We start from the raw sequence: 18,630 nt of genomic DNA, 5'->3' as shown, positions 1-18,630 counted from the left end.
CGCCATGCCTAAAAATGACCTGACCTCCTCTTTGTTGGTGGGCGGTGGCGCTTCACAAATTGCCTTCACATTCTCTGCTTTCCGGGTAACTCCTCGCACCCCGATTTCGTGCCCTAAGTAGGTCACCGACTCCCTACCTATCCGGCACTTGGTCCATTCTGCTGTGAGGCCTTTACCCTCTAGGATCTTCAGTCCTTTGCTTAGTTTCACATCATGGTCTGGTTTGTCTCGCCCCATTACCAGGATATCGTCCTGAAAATACTGGATACCATCCATGTCTTTAAACAGTTGGTGCATCAGTTTTTGGAACACCGCAGCCGCCAAAGCTAGCCCGAACGGCATACGGCAGAACTGATAGCACCCGAATGGGGTGATGAATGATGTTAATTTCCGGCTCTCTGGGTGTAGTGCAATCTGATGGTAGGCTGAGGTCAAGTCTATAGTGGAGTACCACTTGATTCCTCTGGTCTTGGCTAGCATTTCCTCAATTCTAGGTAAGGGGAACTTCTCCACCACAATGTTCTTATTCAATTCGCGTAGGTCGACACATAGCCTGACCTTTCCGCTGGGTTTCATAACTACCACTAATGGCGCCGGCCACTCCGCGCACGTGATCGGTTCAATTATCCCCTTTTTTCCTAAGTCCTGTAGATCTTCCTGTACTGCTTCTCTCACTGCCAAGGGCACTGTAAGCGGCTGGACGGGAATAGGAAGGAGACGAGTCCGTGTAGGTTTCAAAGAAGGTTTTATTGACTGATACAGTCGGTCTGTGCACGTAAGACGGGTGGAGGTACGTCGAGGTGATCGACTTCTTTCACGCCGGCTCTTTCCCTTCGCTCCTTCTTCCCGCCTAAGCTGGGTCCCTCTTCGTTCTCTTCTGTCGGTCTCCGTTGTGTCCCAGACTCCACCGAAGGAGAGAAGCAAAGACAGAGGAAAGTATCAGAACAGGTGTTTTGATGACACTCGTTATCAGGGAAGGGGGTGGAGGAACACTCTGTGCACTTTAAGAAAGGTGACGGTGAGGGAAGTGCTCAGGGGAACTTATCAAGGGTATTGGGGCTTTCTCAGGGTTTACTCCACACCCACCCCGCAACTTTGTTACGCACCTCTGATAGCCACGCCCCTCCGGGGGAGTGGCTGGGCGAAGCGTGTTGTCGTTGGCCTCCTGGCTCCGATGATCTTGCTTGTCGTCCGGGGAACCACCGGCGTCTCGATCCGTCCGTTGTCGGCTCTCTCCGGATGTCGCTCCCTGCTGGTGAATCCTCTGGTCCGGACGCTGTTTGCTTCTCGTGCACTCCGCTCGAGTGCTCTCCTTCTCTGTCCTCGGCTGACGCGGGTCCTCGTCCTGGGACTGTCGACTCCGTCGATCTCCGCTCCTCTTCTCCACCTACTCCTGCTTCCTCTCGCTCCGTCGTTGCCTCCGCTTTACCGCTCCTTCTCCCACCGCTGCTCCACGCCTCTCCGCCTCTCCAATCCACTCTGACCGCTCCTCCGGTGTATAGACACACCTGGTCCTGGGGCTGTGAGCCTTTTAAGTCCGCCCTAGGCTCCTCCTCTTCATCAGTCATACCTGGCCAGTTAAAGGGACCTTGTTCCCATTCCGCTTCGTCTCCACCGAAGGGCTCTTCCACTCTGTGCCACGTAGGTGCGTCCGTCTCCTGGTGAGAAAAGAGGGGGGGGTCACAAGTTACGAGTCCCTCATCGCATACCTGGGCCTGGGGCTCCCCCACCTCGCTACAGGCACATTTCTCACTTTGTGGGCGACTGGTACAGCTTCCTCCTTTAGGATTATCTTGTGTGAGAATTTCTCCATCCTTCCTACCGTGCCTCCGAATACTTTGGGGTACTCTCTCTTCCATTTGTCGAGATCAGGCCAGGTTTCCAGTTCGGTGAGTAGTATCTGTTCCTTTCCCCCTGTATCCAACTTAATGCCCAGGTCGCCTTGGTCCAGCTATCCTAGCACCAAGGGCCCTCTCTCCGATATGTAAAGCTTGCAGAAGGCGGAATGGCCTCTGAACTCAAATTGTAATGGTCTTTATCCTGCCATAGGTATGCGGTCCCCATTATATGTGACTGGGCAGATGTTTAGCCTCTCCAGTTCTGGGCCTAGATGTGGTGCGAAGCTTTCATTCCACAACGCTCTCTGGACAATGGTGTAATGGTGTAATGGTCGGCCACCACGCTTATCGGTACTCCCCCTATCGTCATTTCCAGTACCGGTTTCGTTGTTCTTCTGCCATCCACGCTCAACACTTGGCCATCCACGCTCAACACTTGGTCGTAAATGCAAAGTACAGTGACGACGTCCTCCTCTGTGCCTTCTTCCTGTTCTTTGCCCTCTTGGCCAATATATTTTACCATGCCTTTAGAAGACTGCCTCCGACATACCTTCTCATAGTGGCCCACAATACCGCAGTACATACATTTGGCGCGGAACGCTGGGCACTTCCTGTTGTGCGCCTAATGGGACCAGCTCCCGCATCTGTAGCATGATTTCTTGTTGCTCCCCGCCTGGTTTCCTGGGGGGCCCGGGTTGCCTTGCCATTTGTTGGGCCCCTTCGCCAACGACCCTTTGTACTTGTAGTCTCTGCGGGGCTCTTCTTCGTCGACTTTATTTACCATGGTGCTGGGCGCCATCTCCTTCTTCGTTGCTTCCGCGCACCTGCGCGCCAACTCTGCCCTCTTGACTATTACCATCACTTCCTTTAGTGTGGTGTCCCCGCTGGCCCACAGCTTGTCCTGCACAGCTGTGCTCGTGGTGTGCATCACCACCTGATCTTTGATGAATTCTTCTTCCCAATTGTCATATTTGCATGTGGACGCTCGTTTCTTCAGGGTCGCCACTTATTCCTCTACTGTCTCACCTGGGCGTTGTTTCCTTTGCTGGAAATTTAACCTGTCCACTGATACACACACTGCCGGCCTGTAGTGTTCATTCAGGTCATCAATGGCGTGGGCATACACATCATCATCCGTGCTTCCTCTTTGTTTAGGCACCAGACTTGTAAATTCTGAGTCCTTCCAGGCCTAGGTTGAGTAATAGGATGCGCTTTTTTCTCTTGGGGTTCAACTGTTCCTCGTTTTCATCTTCCAAAACCCCTATGAAGTTGTCAATGTACTCTCTCCAGTCCTCCCACTTCATTAGTGGTTCCCCTGGTCTGGGCAGGAATTGCACTGGCGCCATTGCGTATCCCGCTTGCGCACTCATCTTTTCGCTTTTGATCGTGGGTGGTGTGCTCCCTTGACTTCTGGGACTGCCCGGTGTATTGTCTTGCTCTTTTTTACCCGCTTGTGACTGGGGACTTCCTGTGTCGGCACCCTCACCCTTTCTTAAGGCAGCCAGCGCGGTTCTCCTTGTTTTATGGTTCGCTGTGTGATCTGGCGCGCTTTGCTTTATTTCTCTGGGGTCTGTTTACTCCACCCCTTGCGTAATTGTCCTTTCCCTCCGGTGGTGGTTCTGGGCTCTGCCACGCTCTTTAGGTAGGGTACGTGTGGTAGCTTGTTGGCCTCTCCTTGACCATGTGCTTCCCTTGGCCGCCTGGCACCGTTGTCCTGCTTCCTGCTGGGGTTCTTCCGTTCACCGGTGTAAGTAATGTTTCCCTCGGTGAGTTCTTGTTGTTGGGTTCGTCCCTTATGGTGTGCAGGGGTTCAGAATCCCACACTCGTCGCCATTGTAAAGAGGTTATTTATTCAATAAAGACTCTGCACGGTAATTTAAACTAATTGCCCTAAAGAGCGCCGAGCCGATCTGCCGTCTGTATCGGCTTTCGCGCCGCTAATGCGCGATGCGCGCGCAGCCACAATATGGCCGCCAGCACGTGACGTCACGGTGTGACGTGCAACAACTAGAGCGCAACACCACATTTAATATGGCTAGTCTTTACCATTTCAATGTCTCGTCACTCAGACCACAAAACGTACTTAAACACACACACACTCTTAGAATTTGGTCTAATTGCTTTTATAGTCCCTGATGCGTCCTTCTATGCAACTCCCTATTCTACCTCCTCCTCGGTCACATCCCATGCGTGTATCCAATGCTTCTTTCACTTGTAGTATCTTCTGCACACGTCTCCAAACACGTGCCTTTGGGTCATTTGCGGGAGCTTTACCTATTTGCAGTGTAAATGACAATGCCTTTTATTTGTGTTGTTTTTCTACATAGATAAATAAAAGGCATTGGTATTTACAATGCCAATAGCGTAAACTCTCGCAAATGCAAGACCTATTGCATTGTAAATGCTTGGTGTGTGTGTGTGTGGCTCTGTCTGTGTGTGTGGCTCTGTCTCTCTGCGTGGCTCTGTCTGTCTGTGTGTGTGTGTCTGTGTGGCTCTGTCGGTGTGTGTGGCTCTGTCTGTCTCTGTCGGTGTGTGTGGCTCTGTCTGTCTCTGTGTGGCTCTGTCTGTGTGTGTGGCTCTGTCTGTCTCTGTGTGGCTGTGTGTGTGGCTGTGTGTGTGTGTGTGTGTGGCTGTGTGTGTGTGTGTGGCTCTGTGTGTGTGTGTGGGTTTGTGCAAATGCAATAGGTCTCGCATTTGCGAGAGATTAAGCTATTAGCGTTGTAAATGACAATGCCATTTATTTATCTGTTTTCAAAACCAACATATACATAAAACGTTTGTCATTTACAATGCCAATAGCTCTAACTTTTTCAAAGGCGAGACCGTTGCATTATAAATGCTTGCTTATACTTGTTTCTAGGGCTGCTGTCCCGTCTGCTGCTGCAGGGATGAGTTCCATTTGCCTTCTGCAAATCTCTTTATTTTGTCTCAGATTTTTTTATGGGGATGCTGTCTGTACTCTTTGTGAGTGTGACTTTCGGCGTTCTGCCTAGCTTGTCAAATTGGGGCTAAGTTGTATGACTGTATTGCTCTATTTGGGCCTTCATGGCAATCCATGCATTTTTTTCTGTGCTGCATATAATATTTTTTGTAATAAACCTGTTTCTGCCTTATTTTTGATCTAGAACTCTACAAATAAGTTGTTAATGTTTCCATATTTATTCTGTTGTATTTTATTAACGTGTATCTTTTTCAGACTATGAGTGTTGCCTTTAATGGCTAGATCCATTGGAGATTTTGAAACCAAATGAATGAAGTAAAAATAGAGGTGTTCTAAATATTGGGGATTTAGGTGATTATTGCGGTTCAGCTCCCACAGTGAAAAGGTAAAGTAACAGGTAGGCATTTAGAGAGCGTGGTAGCAGGCGGGCCACTAACTGGTTGTGGAAACAGGAGGGTCACTGGCAGGATATGGGAGTAGTTTGGTCACTGACAATGTAAGGGATCAGATGGGTCATTGGAAGGGTGTGGGTGCAGGCGGTCACTCACGTGTGGAAGCAGAAGCGTCACAGACAAGTAGTAGTAGCAGGAGTGGCCACTGATAAGAAGTGGGGGTAACGTGTTGTAAGTCGGTGTGTGAGCCGGGCGTCAATGTGGGAGAAGGTTCAGTGGCAGGATGTGGGAGCGGGCGGTTACTGGCAGGATGTGTGTAGGGGAGTGGGATCTGCTTTTTATGGTTCCCTCACTTTTTGCTGATGTTTCACTGGTTGTGACAGACTGACTGGGATCCTGCTATTCAGGACCACAGTGTATCTGCTTTCTCCTCTAAATTGATTACATGTACTTTGGGTACACTCCAGATTGGATACTGGGGTACCCTTATCAGTCCTTAGTATATGGTACACCAGTACCCAGGGCTAATGTACCCCAGAGGCCTCCCAGGGGCTGAAGCATGTATTGTGCCACCCTTGAGAGGCCATTCAAAATGACACCACAGGACTGCTACTGCAGCCTGGGTAAGTTGGTGCATGCAGCCCTTACTTAGATATAGGTTCCCTATATCTATTCTAACTCACTACACATATAAACCCATCAGTCACCCCTATGGCATGCCTTTACAATCCTGAACGATTCAGAAAAAGGGGTGGTGATGAACAGAGTGTCTGAATTAAGCAGACCACTCTTACCCAGTCCAAAGAACAGGGCTTGATCCATCACCGTTTTTTAGCTCACTGCACCATCCCAGCTCAGAACCTGGCTACATGCAAATTAGTCTGTTCCTGTCCCAGTGCATGATGGGACATGACTGGGAAGGAAACAAGCTTCCGGGGAGCTTGATGCGAGTCCCTTGCACATTGCACCATCAGGATTCCAGCAAGCCGGGCCAAAGACGGCTGTAATGCCAGAAACCGGTCCCCGGAAGCTTGTTTCCTTCCCAGTATAAGAATTGGCTTGGTACTTTGGTCTGCCCTGTTCCCATGATGCACTGGGCCAGGGACAGACTAATTTGCATGTAGCCAGGTTCTGAGCTGGGATGGTGCAGTGAGCTAAAAAACGGTGATGGATCAAGCCCTGATCTGTTGACTGGGTATGAGTGTTCTGTTTAATTCAGATACTCTGTCCATCACCACCCCCTTTTCTGAATTAACAATCCTGAAGGCAGGGTGCTGGGATTTATGTGAGAGGGTGACCTTGCATGAGTAGGGAACCTCTGCAGCCTTCAGGACCTATTTTCCGGGTTGTCTGTGATGCAGCCAATCATATATATTTAAGTGCATTACCTCGCGGTACATGCTAACTTTAAAACAGCTGCCTAGAAACATGCGTGTTTGGTGTCAAACACCTTGAAATCAAACCTCCCTGCCGGTAACTGGTTGGGAGGTGTAATTCCACCCTTCTAGAGGGACTTATGTAAAACACCGGTACACCCGGTACCAGCTTTCTCAACCTGGCCATCACAAAATGGATGCTGCCAGCCACAGACAGGAGCCAAGCACGAGCCGAAGAAGGCCTGACAATAGGTTTCCTGTCACAGGGAGGTGTGACCACCTCTCAGACAGGCTTTAGTGTATTGGGGCTGGGTGGGTGCACTCCTACAGTAACAGAAAGTCTGCACTGGGGGCACATTTGGTGTCCCTATGCACAGTTCAGCTCAAATCAGGAGCCATTCAGGCATGTGACTCTATGAAAGACACCCATAATACTGGATAATATACACATTACGGGGCTGTGTGCTGATCACATGTGAACCTTACCTCACGCTAATGATAGGAAGCAATTTGCAGCATCATTTGAACTGGTTTTTTCGGTCTGTGAGATAGGGCGCCAGTGCATGCGTCTTTCTGTCTCCGTTCCACCATAGTGACAGTTTACATGTATTGAGAGCAACTAGAGATGATTTTCTTTTTTGTTTGAATTACTAAAACTCTAACTAAATGTTACTTTTCTGGCCCCCATTACAAATGCTGCGCTACTAAGATAGGGCAATAGCAGGAGTTACTAGCTCCAATCGAAATACCCGACCTGCTGTATCACTGGGGGCCCGGTGGGTCTCGTGCTCATCCAGCTGCCGCTGTGTCCACTGGCGGACTCGGAGCGGAGGAGGTCCATGCAGTAAGTCGTGAGGGGGTGACACCATGAGTTACCCGCACCGGGTGACACCAACCCTAGTGACGCCACTGCAACAGATGAATAACCAACTGATCAAATTCATTAGGACTAGAACTCGTGACCTTCAAGACTTCAGATCTCAAAAGGAATTTTATATTAAATTGCCAATTTATTTTGTGCTAACATTAAGAACATTAATGAACCAGTAGCTCCGATTCGAGCTGCGTCATAAAAATACCAATAATAAATTCTAATTTTAAATGCCCGAGTAGTTACTCTATTCCAACCATTTTGCCTCTCCGACTTCCATCCCAGACAGTACTTACACAATCATACCCTGCCCTAAAGACACCACAGAGCCCTGCATTAGCTAACGGTGAAATTGGCACCATACTTCATACAGAACACTCCAACCAACGTATTTACAAACCCGCTAAGTGATCAAGTTGACTGCTCCTGGCTTCATTCTTTCCGTCGCCCTTTCAATTGAGTTTGCGTTTGCGCACTCCACTCTGCGCAAGGCGGGTGTAAAGGTGGACAGTGATGTCACCCGCATAGGCTATTGGAACTTATTCTCCATTACGAAGATTTAAAAAATCCAATGTGTCAGTAGTAGGTTAGCTCTACAATCTTAGAGACGTAGCGCGTCAGCCATTCTGGAATGAATCAACTCTATCTGGATCATGAAGTATGCTTCATTTTACAAGTAGTTTTACTAGTTCCTAGTTTATATCAGACTTTTTTAATAACACAGATCGTATCCCTCAGTGAACACAGTGGTTCATACATGGACTGTAGCGTGAACCCGCGTGCATGTCTGTAAATAAAATGCACACTCGAAAAGATGAAGGGTAGGAAATTAAAATAATTATTCCGTCGTGCTATGGGCGTCCGCTTCGAAGGGGAAGTGAAACTTTTGCTTTTACTCTGGATTTGCAAAGATAGGTGCAAATCATTTCTATTTTATTGTAACTTCTTTAAACATTTTAATAAGATTCAGACCATTATAAGATGGCGGCCTTTTTGCGCGATCCTTTGGCGCTCGCTTGTTAGAGCGGTCTTACCTTTCCTGCTAGATAGACTAATGTCAAAGCACGTGATTTCGCTTGAAGCCGCGAGCTAATAGTTTATTTTGCATCTGTAGGAAGTAGACCAGGAAGGCCGTACATTTCAATGTAAGGCGCACGCTAGTTCGTTACTTGGCTCCGCTTATCAACTTAGGGTACAGTGGAAAGAGGGTTGTACTCCGTTTTTAACTGGGGTAAGTTTGTTCACGTTGCCAAGCAGTTTTTTTAGGTCTCGACCTGGCGTTGCAGCGCTTCGCGCTGCCGCCAGGGCAAGACCTGTTGTAATGCCTGCCAAGTGAGATAGACCAGTGCACGAGCAGAATCTGCTCTGTGAACGCAGTTCCACGAGCCGATTCTGGAATGGGAACGCGCTTCCCAAGGACAGCTTTTGCGCTTCAAGCGCGTTAAATTGAATTTGAGTGCTCCTCTACGGAATGCTCCTCTCCGGAAGACCTGCTGGGCATTAATTAGGTCTCGCAAAATGTGGCCTTTGTGTTAAATAACAAGCACATGAAAAATAGAAGTGTGCTTTACCAGCGTTCGCTTCGAATCCGGATTTACTTGTATTTTTTTTTACCTACTGTCAGGAGATGAAATAAGTGGCGTCTTACTGGTATGGAGCACATGCACGGAGCAATGCTATTCAAGGAATGAAAGTGAAAGTGGGCTGCAAATACGACAATGTTATTTTGTTTCCCATAAGTTTCACAGCAACATCCCAAATTCGTCATACGCAGTCTATCTGCTCATAAGCAATGTTTAGTAACCATCGCATGCAGCATGCCGCGCGCTTCACACATACAGCATGCCCCACTTACCGGGCGGGGTGGGTTCCGTGGGACTTCTCTCTGTGGAGTGCGCTCCTTCACACGGGCTGCAACACGCGGGGCTCCCTCAGCTCAGAGGAGCCCCGGACCACTGCCGCGCGCTCCATCTCTGCCCATGTCCCAGGCAAGGTTGGCAGCGCGCATGATCAGTACCTAAGCGTGTGTGCACGAGTAGCTATTGTGCCACGCGCTTTCAGTTTCCCTCCGCGCTCGCTTGTTTAAATACCATAAATACCTACTTGACTAAAATCTTTCCTAGGCGATTGGCCCTGGGCCAATACCATTCATGTTTACTATATATGTACAATGTCCTTGGCTAAGGATAATATTTAAAGCAAAATATGCACGGGGCGGGAACAATAATCCGGCTCTGCAGCTGAATGTCCGCATTGCTAAAAATATTCGCTCCGAATGCTATAAACAAATGTGCTTGTAACTTTTGTGGCAAAAGGCTCGAGTGCGCGAGCGGTTCCCATGACTTCGGCCAGCGACCTCTGGCCTCCGCGAGGCAATGGCCGCGTCCTAGTCCGTCCGGAGCACCGAGGGTGGAACGTGGCGAGCAGTGCAAATGGCAACGACACCTAAGCCGGACTTCTCTTTCGGGAGGTATGAAAGTGTATTTTATATGACACATTATCTGTAAGCAAGGGAACAATAAAGAACAGCATTATCAACCCTTTGTGCCTGCGTGATTCCCAAAGGGGGTGCACACCTGCACAAAGTTTTGCTTTGAGATTTACTTTCCAGTTGCCTATAGGGTTGCCACTTGTATAACAAGCATTTGCAAGCTGGCTCAGGGTCATTATTTAATGCTGGCCAACATATAAAAAGCCAGCAACATCAAAGCCTCTACCTGCAGAACTATAGACCTGGCAATATGGAGCCACAGCCTACTACGAACCTGACAACTGTGTCACCTTGTGCATCTTCGCAGCCATCACACTGCAGTGCCACCTTGTGCATACATACAAACCTGGCACTGCAGAATTAATGATGTGGAGCCATGATGTGCAGACACACAGACCTAGCCCTGGAAGCTACTACCATCATACTCATGGACCTGACACTACAGTTGCACCTTGTTAATCTCTCTAACGTGGCACTGTGCTGTCAGCTTGTACATACCAACGAACCTGACTTTGGGGTACTCTCTCTTCCATTTGTCGAGATCAGGCCAGGTTTCCTGTTCGGTGAGTAGTATCTGTTCCTTTCCCCCTGTATCCAACTTAATGCCCAGGTCGCCTTGGTCCAGCCATCCTAGCACCAAGGGCCCTCTCTCCGATATGTAAAGCTTGCAGAAGGCGGAATGGCCTCTGAACTCAAATTGTAATGGTCTTTATCCTGCCATAGGTATGCGGTCCCCATTATATGTGACTGGGCAGATGTTTAGCCTCTCCAGTTCTGGGCCTAGATGTGGCGCGAAGCTTTCATTCCACACCGCTCTCTGGACAATGGTGTAAGGCGAGCCCGTGTTGGCCACCACGCTTATCGGTACTCCCCCTATCGTCATTTCCAGTACCGGTTTCGTTGTTCTTCTGCCATCCACGCTCAACACTTGGCCATCCACGCTCAACACTTGGTCGCAAATGCAAAGTACAGGGACGACGTCCTACTCTGTGCCTTCTTCCTGTTCTTTGCCCTCTTGGCCATAATATTTTACCATGCCTTTAGAAGACTGCCTCCGACATACCATCTCATAGTGGCCCACAATGCCGCAGTACATACATTTGGCGCGGAACGCTGGGCACTTCCTGTTGTGCGCCTCATGGGACCAGCTCCCGCATCTGTAGCATGATTTCTTGTTGCTCCCCGCCTGTTTTCCTGGGGGGCCCGGGTTGCCTTGCCATTTGTTGGGCCCCTTCGCCAACGACCCTTTGTACTTGTAGTCTCTGCGGGGCTCTTCTTCGTCGACTTTATTTACCATGGTGCTGGGCGCCATCTCCTTCTTCGTTGCTTCCTCGCACCTGCGCGCCAACTCCGCCCTCTTGACTATTACCATCACCTCCTTTAGTGTGGTGTCCCCGCTGGCCCATAGCTTGTCCTGCACAGCTGTGCTCGTGGTGTGCATCACCACCTGATCTTTGATGAATTCTTCATCCCAATAGTCATATTTGCATGTGGACGCCAGTTTCTTCAGGGCCGCCACGTATTCCTCTACTGTCTCACCTGGGCGTTGTTTCCTTTGCTGGAAATTGAACCTGTCCACTGATACACACACTGCCGGCCTGTAGTGTTCATTCAGGTCATCAATGGCGTGGGCATACACATCATCATCCGTGCTTCCTCTTTGTTTAGGCACCAGACTTGTAAATTCTGAGTCCTTCCAGGCCTAGGTTGAGTAATAGGATGCGCTTTTTTCTCTTGGGGTTCAACTGTTCCTCGTTTTCGTCTTCCAAAACCCCTATGAAGTTGTCAATGTACTCTCTCCAGTCCTCCCACTTCATTAGTGGTTCCCCTGGTCTGGGCAGGAATTGCACTGGCGCCATTGCGTATCCCGCTTGCGCACTCATCTTTTCGCTTTTGATCGTGGGTGGTGTGCTCCCTTGACTTCTGGGACTGCCCGGTGTATTGTCTTGCTCTTTTTTACCTGCTTGTGACTGGGGACTTCCTGTGTCGGCCCCCTCACCCTTTCTTAAGGCAGCCAGCGCGGTTCTCCCTGATTTATGGTTCGCTGTGTGATCTGGCGCGCTTTGCTTTATTTCTCTGGGGTCTGTTCACTCCACCCCTTGCGTAATTGTCCTTTCCCTCCGGGGGTGGTTCTGGGCTCTGCCACGCTCTTTAGGGTAGGGTACGTGTGTGGTAGCTTGTTGGCCTCTCCTCGACCATGTGCTTCCCTTGGCCGCCTGGCACCGTTGTCCTGCTTCCTGCTGGGGTTCTTCCGTTCACCGGTGTAAGTAATGTTTCTCTCGGTGAGTTCTTGTTGTTAGGTTCGTCCCCTATGGTGTGCAGGGGTTCAGAATCCCACACTCGTCGCCATTGTAAAGAGGTTACTTATTCAATAAAGACTCTGCAACAGTGTGAGGTTGAAACGCTGGTTATTTAAACTAATTGCCCTAAAGAGCGCCGAGCCGATCTGCCGTCTGTATCGCCTTTCGCGCCTCTAATGAACAATGCGCGCGCAGCCACAATATGGCCACCAGCTTGTCATCTCACGGTGTGACGTGCAACAACTAGAGCGCGACACCACATTTAATATGGCTAGTCTTTACCATTTCAATGTCTCGTCACTCAGACCACAAAATGTACTTAAACACACACATACTCTTAGAATTTGGTCTAATTGCTTTTATAGTCCCTGATGCGTCCTTCCATGCAACTCCCTATTCTACCGTCTCCTCGGTCACATCCCATGCGTGTATCCAATGCTTCTTTCACTTGTAGTATCTTCTGCACACGTCTCCAAACACGTGCCTTTGGGTCATTTGCGGGAGTTTTACCTATTTGCAGTGTAAATGACAATGCCTTTTTTTTGTGTTGTTTTTCTACATAGATAAAAAAAAGGCATTGTTATTTACAATGCCAATAGCGTAAACTCTCGCAAATGCAAGACCTATTGCATTGTAAATGCTTGGTGTGTGTGTGTGTGGCTCTGTCTGTGTGTGTGGCTCAGTCTCTCTGTGTGGCTCTGTCTGTCTGTGTGTGTGTGTGTCTGTGTGGCTCTGTCTGTCTCTGTCGGTGTGTGTGGCTCTGTCTGTCTCTGTGTGGCTCTGTCTGTGTGTGTGGCTCTATCTGTCTCTGTGTGGCTGGGTTTGTGGCTCTGTGTGTGTGTGTGTGGCTCTGTGTGTGTGTGTGCGGCTCTGTGTGTGTGTGGGGGGTGCAAATGCAATAGGTCTCGCATTTGCGAGAGATTAAGCTATTAGCATTGTAAATGACAATGCCATTTATTTATCTGTTTTCAAAACCAACACATACATAAAACGTTTGTCATTTACAATGCCAATAGCTCTAACTTTTTCAAAGGCGAGACCGTTGCATTGTAAATGCTTGCTTATACTTGTTTCTAGGGCTGCTGTCCCGTCAGCTGCTGCAGGGATGAGTTCCATTTGCCTTCTGCAAATCTCTTTATTTTGTCTCAGATTTTTTATGGGGATGCTGTCTGTACTCTTTGTGAGTGTGACTTACGGCGTTCTGCCTAGGCTTGTCAAATTGGGGCTAAGTTGTATGTATTTGGGCATTCATGGCAATCCATGCATTTTTTTCTGTGCTGCATATAATATTTTTTGTAATAAACCTGTTTCTGCCTTATTTTTGATCTAGAACTCTACAAATAAGTTGTTAATGTTTCCATATTTATTCTGTTGTATTTTATTAAAGTGTATCTTTTTCAGACTATGAGTGTTGCCTTTAATGGCTAGATCCATTGGAGATTTTGAAACCAAATGAATGAAGTAAAAATAGAGGTGTTCAAAATATTGGGGATTTAGGTGATTATTGCGGTTCAGCTCCCACAATGATAAGGAAGAGTAACAGGTAGGCACTTAGAGAGCGTGGTAGCAGGCGGGCCACTAACTGGTTGTGGAAACAGGAGGGTCACTGGCAGGATATGGGAGTAGTTTGGTCACTGACAATGTAAGGGATCAGATGGGTCATTGGAAGGGTGTGGGTGCAGGCGGTCACTCACGTGTGGAAGCAGAAGCGTCACTGACAAGTAGTAGTAGCAGGAGTGGCCACTGATAAGAAGTGGGGGTAAGGTGTTGTAAGTCGGTGTGTGAGCCGGGCGTCAATGTGGGAGAAGGTTCCGTGGCAGGATGTGGGAGCGGGCGGTTACTGGCAGGATGTGTGTAGGGGAGTGGGATCTGCTTTTTATGGTACCTCCACTTTTTGCTGATGTTTCACTGGTTGTGACAGACTGACTGGGATCCTGCTATTCAGGACCACAGTGTATCTGCTTTCTCCTCTAAATTGATTACATGTACTTTGGGTACACTCCAGATTGGATACTGGGGTACCCTTATCAGTCCTTAGGATATGGTACACCAGTACCCAGGGCTAATGTACCCCAGAGGCCTCCCAGGGGCTGAAGCATGTATTGTGCCACCCTTGAGAGGCCATTCAAAATGACACCACAGGACTGCTACTGCAGCCTGGGTAAGTTGGTGCATGCAGCCCTTACTTAGATATAGGTTCCCTATATCTATTCTAACTCACTACGCATATAAACCCATCATTCACCCCTATGGCATGCCTTTACAATCCTGAACGATTCATAAAAAGGGGTGGTGATGAACAGAGTGTCTGAATTAAGCAGACCACTCTTACCCAGTCCAAAGAACAGGGCTTGATCCATCACCGTTTTTTAGCTCACTGCACCATCCCAGCTCAGAACCTGGCTACATGCAAATTAGTTTGTTCCTGTCCCAGTGCATTATGGGACATGACTGGGAAGGAAACAAGCTTCCGGGGAGCTTGATACGAGTCCCTTGCACATTGCACCATCAGGATTCAAGCAAGCCGGGCCGAAGTTGGCTGTAATGCCAGAAACCGGTCCCCGGAAGCTTGTTTCCTTCCCAGTATAAGAATTGGCTTGGTAGTTTGGTCTGCCCTGTTCCCATGATGCACTGGGCCAGGGACAGACTAATTTGCATGTAGCCAGGTTCTGAGCTGGGATGGTGCAGTGAGCTAAAAAACGGTGATGGATCAAGCCCTGATCTGTTGACTGGGTATGAGTGTTCTGTTTAATTCAGATACTCTGTCCATCACCACCCCCTTTTCTGAATTAACTATCCTGAAGGCAGGGTGCTGGGTTTTATGTGAGAGAGTGACCTTGCATGAGTAGGGAACCTCTGCAGCCTTCAGGACCTATTCTCCGGGTTGTCTGTGATGCAGCCAATCATATATATTTAAGTGCATTACCTCGCGGTAAATGCTAACTTTAAAACAGCTGCTTAGAAACATGCGTGTTTGGTGTCAAACACCTTGGAATCAAACCTCCCTGCCAGTAACTGGTTGGGAGGTATGATTTCACCCTTCTAGAGGGACTTATGTAAAACACCGGTACACCCGGTACCAGCTTTCTCAACCTGGCCATCACAAAATGGATGCTGCCAGCCACAGACATGAGCCAAGCGCGAGCCAAAGAAGGCCTGACAATAGGTTTCCTGTCACAGGGAGGTGTGACCACCTCGCAGACAGGCTTTAGTGTATTGGGGCTGGGTGGGTGCACTCCTACAGTAACAGAAAGTCTGCACTGGGGGTACATTTGGTGTCCCTATGCACAGTTCAGCTCAAATCAGGAGCCATTTGCTCCTGATCTGGCGCAAAACTGGACAAAGGACATGGGTGTAGCAACCCCTTAGTTCTGCCCCTTCCCTAGGAGGGTCCCCTGAGTTAGTCCAACCCTTTCCCTGGGTATAAAGTGAGAAACAGGATTACAGGACTTTGGATTTCACCTGGAATGAGCTCTGCAAGCAGAAACCAAGTACTTTGACGGTCTACACTTCGCTGGACGACAGAAAAATCTCCCTTGGAGTAAAGGAGTTACTCCCTTGCAGCAGCAGGCACCTAAACGCATCTGTCCAGTTTGCATCTCCTGAGGACTCCAAAGATTTTTGCAACACAGGAGGTGGGCTCCAGAGCATTTCTCAGGTCGATCTGCACTCTCAGCCATCCTGAGACCAGTATCCCTTGTGGGGACCGTGCAACCCGAACGCCTGTGCACTGTGTACGTTTGCAGCAGCATGTGCTTTTTTGGCGATCCCTGAGGCTGTGCTTTGGACTACGTGTAGTCCTGACCCTCAGCAGTATTTTCACCGAAGATCTCCGGCCTCCACTCCACAACTGCTCTGTGGGCTGGTGCTTTGTGATTCCGCTTGAGGTCCCCTCGCGATCCCTGGTCTGTTGGCCTGTGGGTCCTGGCGAGGGTCACTTTCATTGTCCTTGGGCTTTCTTGGTTTCTCCAGACGTGACATGACTCTCCTGACTCCCCGTAGCTTGGAGCGTCTCCTGGACCTTTCTGGTCCTCACCGTAACTTGTTTCCTCTGCTCGCGTGGTTTGCCTTTGCCAAAGCTGGTTGGTGTTCCATCCAGACACTGACCCCTCAGCACTCGACGTCCTTCGTGGGACAGCTCACCTCTGGACTTTGATTGTCGTCGATGTCTCCTGGTCCCCGTGGCTGCAGAGTTAAGCTTCACCTCTTCTCACCTAAAGCACCCGACATCGGTGGGCATTTGTCTACCGAGCCCATGGTCACCATGAAGTGAGCTAGACTCTGTCCCCTCTGCGTTCATGTTCTTCTCACCTCATATCCAGGCTTGGATTCCACCTGACACTTCATCTTCCCGGCAGCAGCACTTCTTTTAGTCACGCCATTGAAAACGACAAAGGTTTCCAACAATACTTGACCTCTATGAACCCGGCTCCCGTGGGATAGGTAACATGGGTACTTCGGTACTCACAAGGGTGCTGGCCTTAGAACCTTCTATGTTTCAACGGTTTTGCTTGAAGTCCTCTCCGAAGTGTCCTTGAAGGAAAATGCTACTTACCAGTATGCATCTGATATTGGCATGTAGAGCTGTAGATGTGTATAATGTAGCATTGATTGCCATCTGATGTTGGGCTCGGATATTTGCACTTTGTTATTGTAGAAGTCTTTGTAGTCACGAGATAGGCGACTCCTCCTTTGGTTAGTAGTGCGCATGGGCATCGACTCCATCCACAGATTGTTTTTGCCATAAAGGGTGATGATGGAGTTAGATAGAAATAAAAAGATGCCCATGTGTAATGTATATAAGTAAGATAGTACTGCAACAGACACAGGTATCCGGGGAGGTGGGTGGGCGTATACGAATCTACAGCTCTACATGCCAAGAACGGATGCAGACTGGTAAGTAGCATTTTATGTTCGAGGCATATGAGCTGTAGATCGTATACTGTAGCATACAGGGGTGGGGGAATCATATCGCCCGACGCCCGAACCATGTTGATATTTATGATGGGCAAGAAGATTTAATGTCTAGTTTGCCTGAGGGACAAGTAGACATTAAATTGGGTAAATAATAAATATCGGCGCTGTGGGCACTCTGGGGCGCACAGACACTCAGTGATCTTTTCGAGGCCTCTGATCGTCATGAGCATCGGATCGCGCTCCCCTCCCCTGCGTCGGAATCATGTTACCAGGCACAGGAACAATCTGTGCCCCTGCCTCTTTTAAACATGAATTGAGCGCTGTCAGCAACTCAGCATTTCAGCAGGTGAGTTAACCCCAGAGGGGCCTGAGGTACCAGCTGCTGCAATGGGGTGTCTTCCCGCCGTCACTTTTAATAATCTGTGCTTTGACGACAGCACCAAGACACAGCCCTGCAAGAGACTTGACCGTGAGTATCGGATACCAGTGGTGAGGCCCGGGATTGTAACAATGTTAATTGTGAGGCTGCATGGTCCCGATGCAGGTTTGTCTACGGTGAGCCTTCATGAGTGTGTTACATCGGTCTGTTCTGAAAGAGGTGTATGCGCGTCACCTGTCAGTGTGGGAGACTTTGTGTGTCACTTCTTTGTTTGTGAATTGTGATTCATTGGGCTTGTTTTTCAGTAAACACTGGCAGGTCAACTGGGAGGTCAACTCGTATTGTCAGGATCGCAAATCGCATGAAGAGAAATTCAGGATTAGACTTTTTTTTACAGAACGCATTTAACAATTTTGACACGGGACTACATACCTTGCCAGTGAAACTGAAGTCTCTATCAAAAGGAAGTTTGTGGTCTTTATGGTTGTGTGGGCGACTGTGCATGTATTTTGTGATAGTTTAAGATGAGTGGGTCTGTGTCTGAAGAATTGGTGATGTCTAGAGTGTATTTTTATTATTAGACGGGGTCCTGGGTGATATTACATTAAGACTATTGGTTATCTCAGTCTGGGGTGGGCTTAGGGGCACTCTGCAGAAGAAAAAAATAGAATGCCTGTGCATTTCCGAAGTTCATGAAATGCAGGGCATCTCAATGCCTCAGAAGAGCTGCACATGAAGGAGCAGGAAAACATGGTTTTAACGCAACACACTTTCAGCATTCACTAGTAAGAGTTTTGGGTGAGGGAGGAGAGGGGTTTTCATTCTTGTCATTTCGCCATCTGCCCTTTGTAATTTGATCCGGTGCCGTCCTCATTCTAGGAATCGAATGTAGGTTCGTGTATTTTTTTTGTTTTCACGTTCACTTAACTCTGTGTGGCCCTGTGCTCTGAGATCTGGCCCCCTCCGCACCCTCTACATTACTTGCTAAAATGTGTGTAAAGGATATATGACAAGCTTCATGTTGTGCTCAAACACGAAAGTCAGTTTTCACAGGGGCTACACTTCCCAGCCGTTTCTCTGACTTGGTCTCTAAAGCAGCCAGGGCATGCATTGTGGTTTCACTTA

Source organism: Lissotriton vulgaris, chromosome 9, assembly GCF_964263255.1.
Source record: "Lissotriton vulgaris chromosome 9, aLisVul1.2, whole genome shotgun sequence".
Lineage (NCBI taxonomy): Eukaryota > Metazoa > Chordata > Amphibia > Caudata > Salamandridae > Lissotriton > Lissotriton vulgaris.
The sequence above is the reverse complement of the archived record's forward strand: the minus strand, read 5'-3'. Positions refer to the sequence as shown.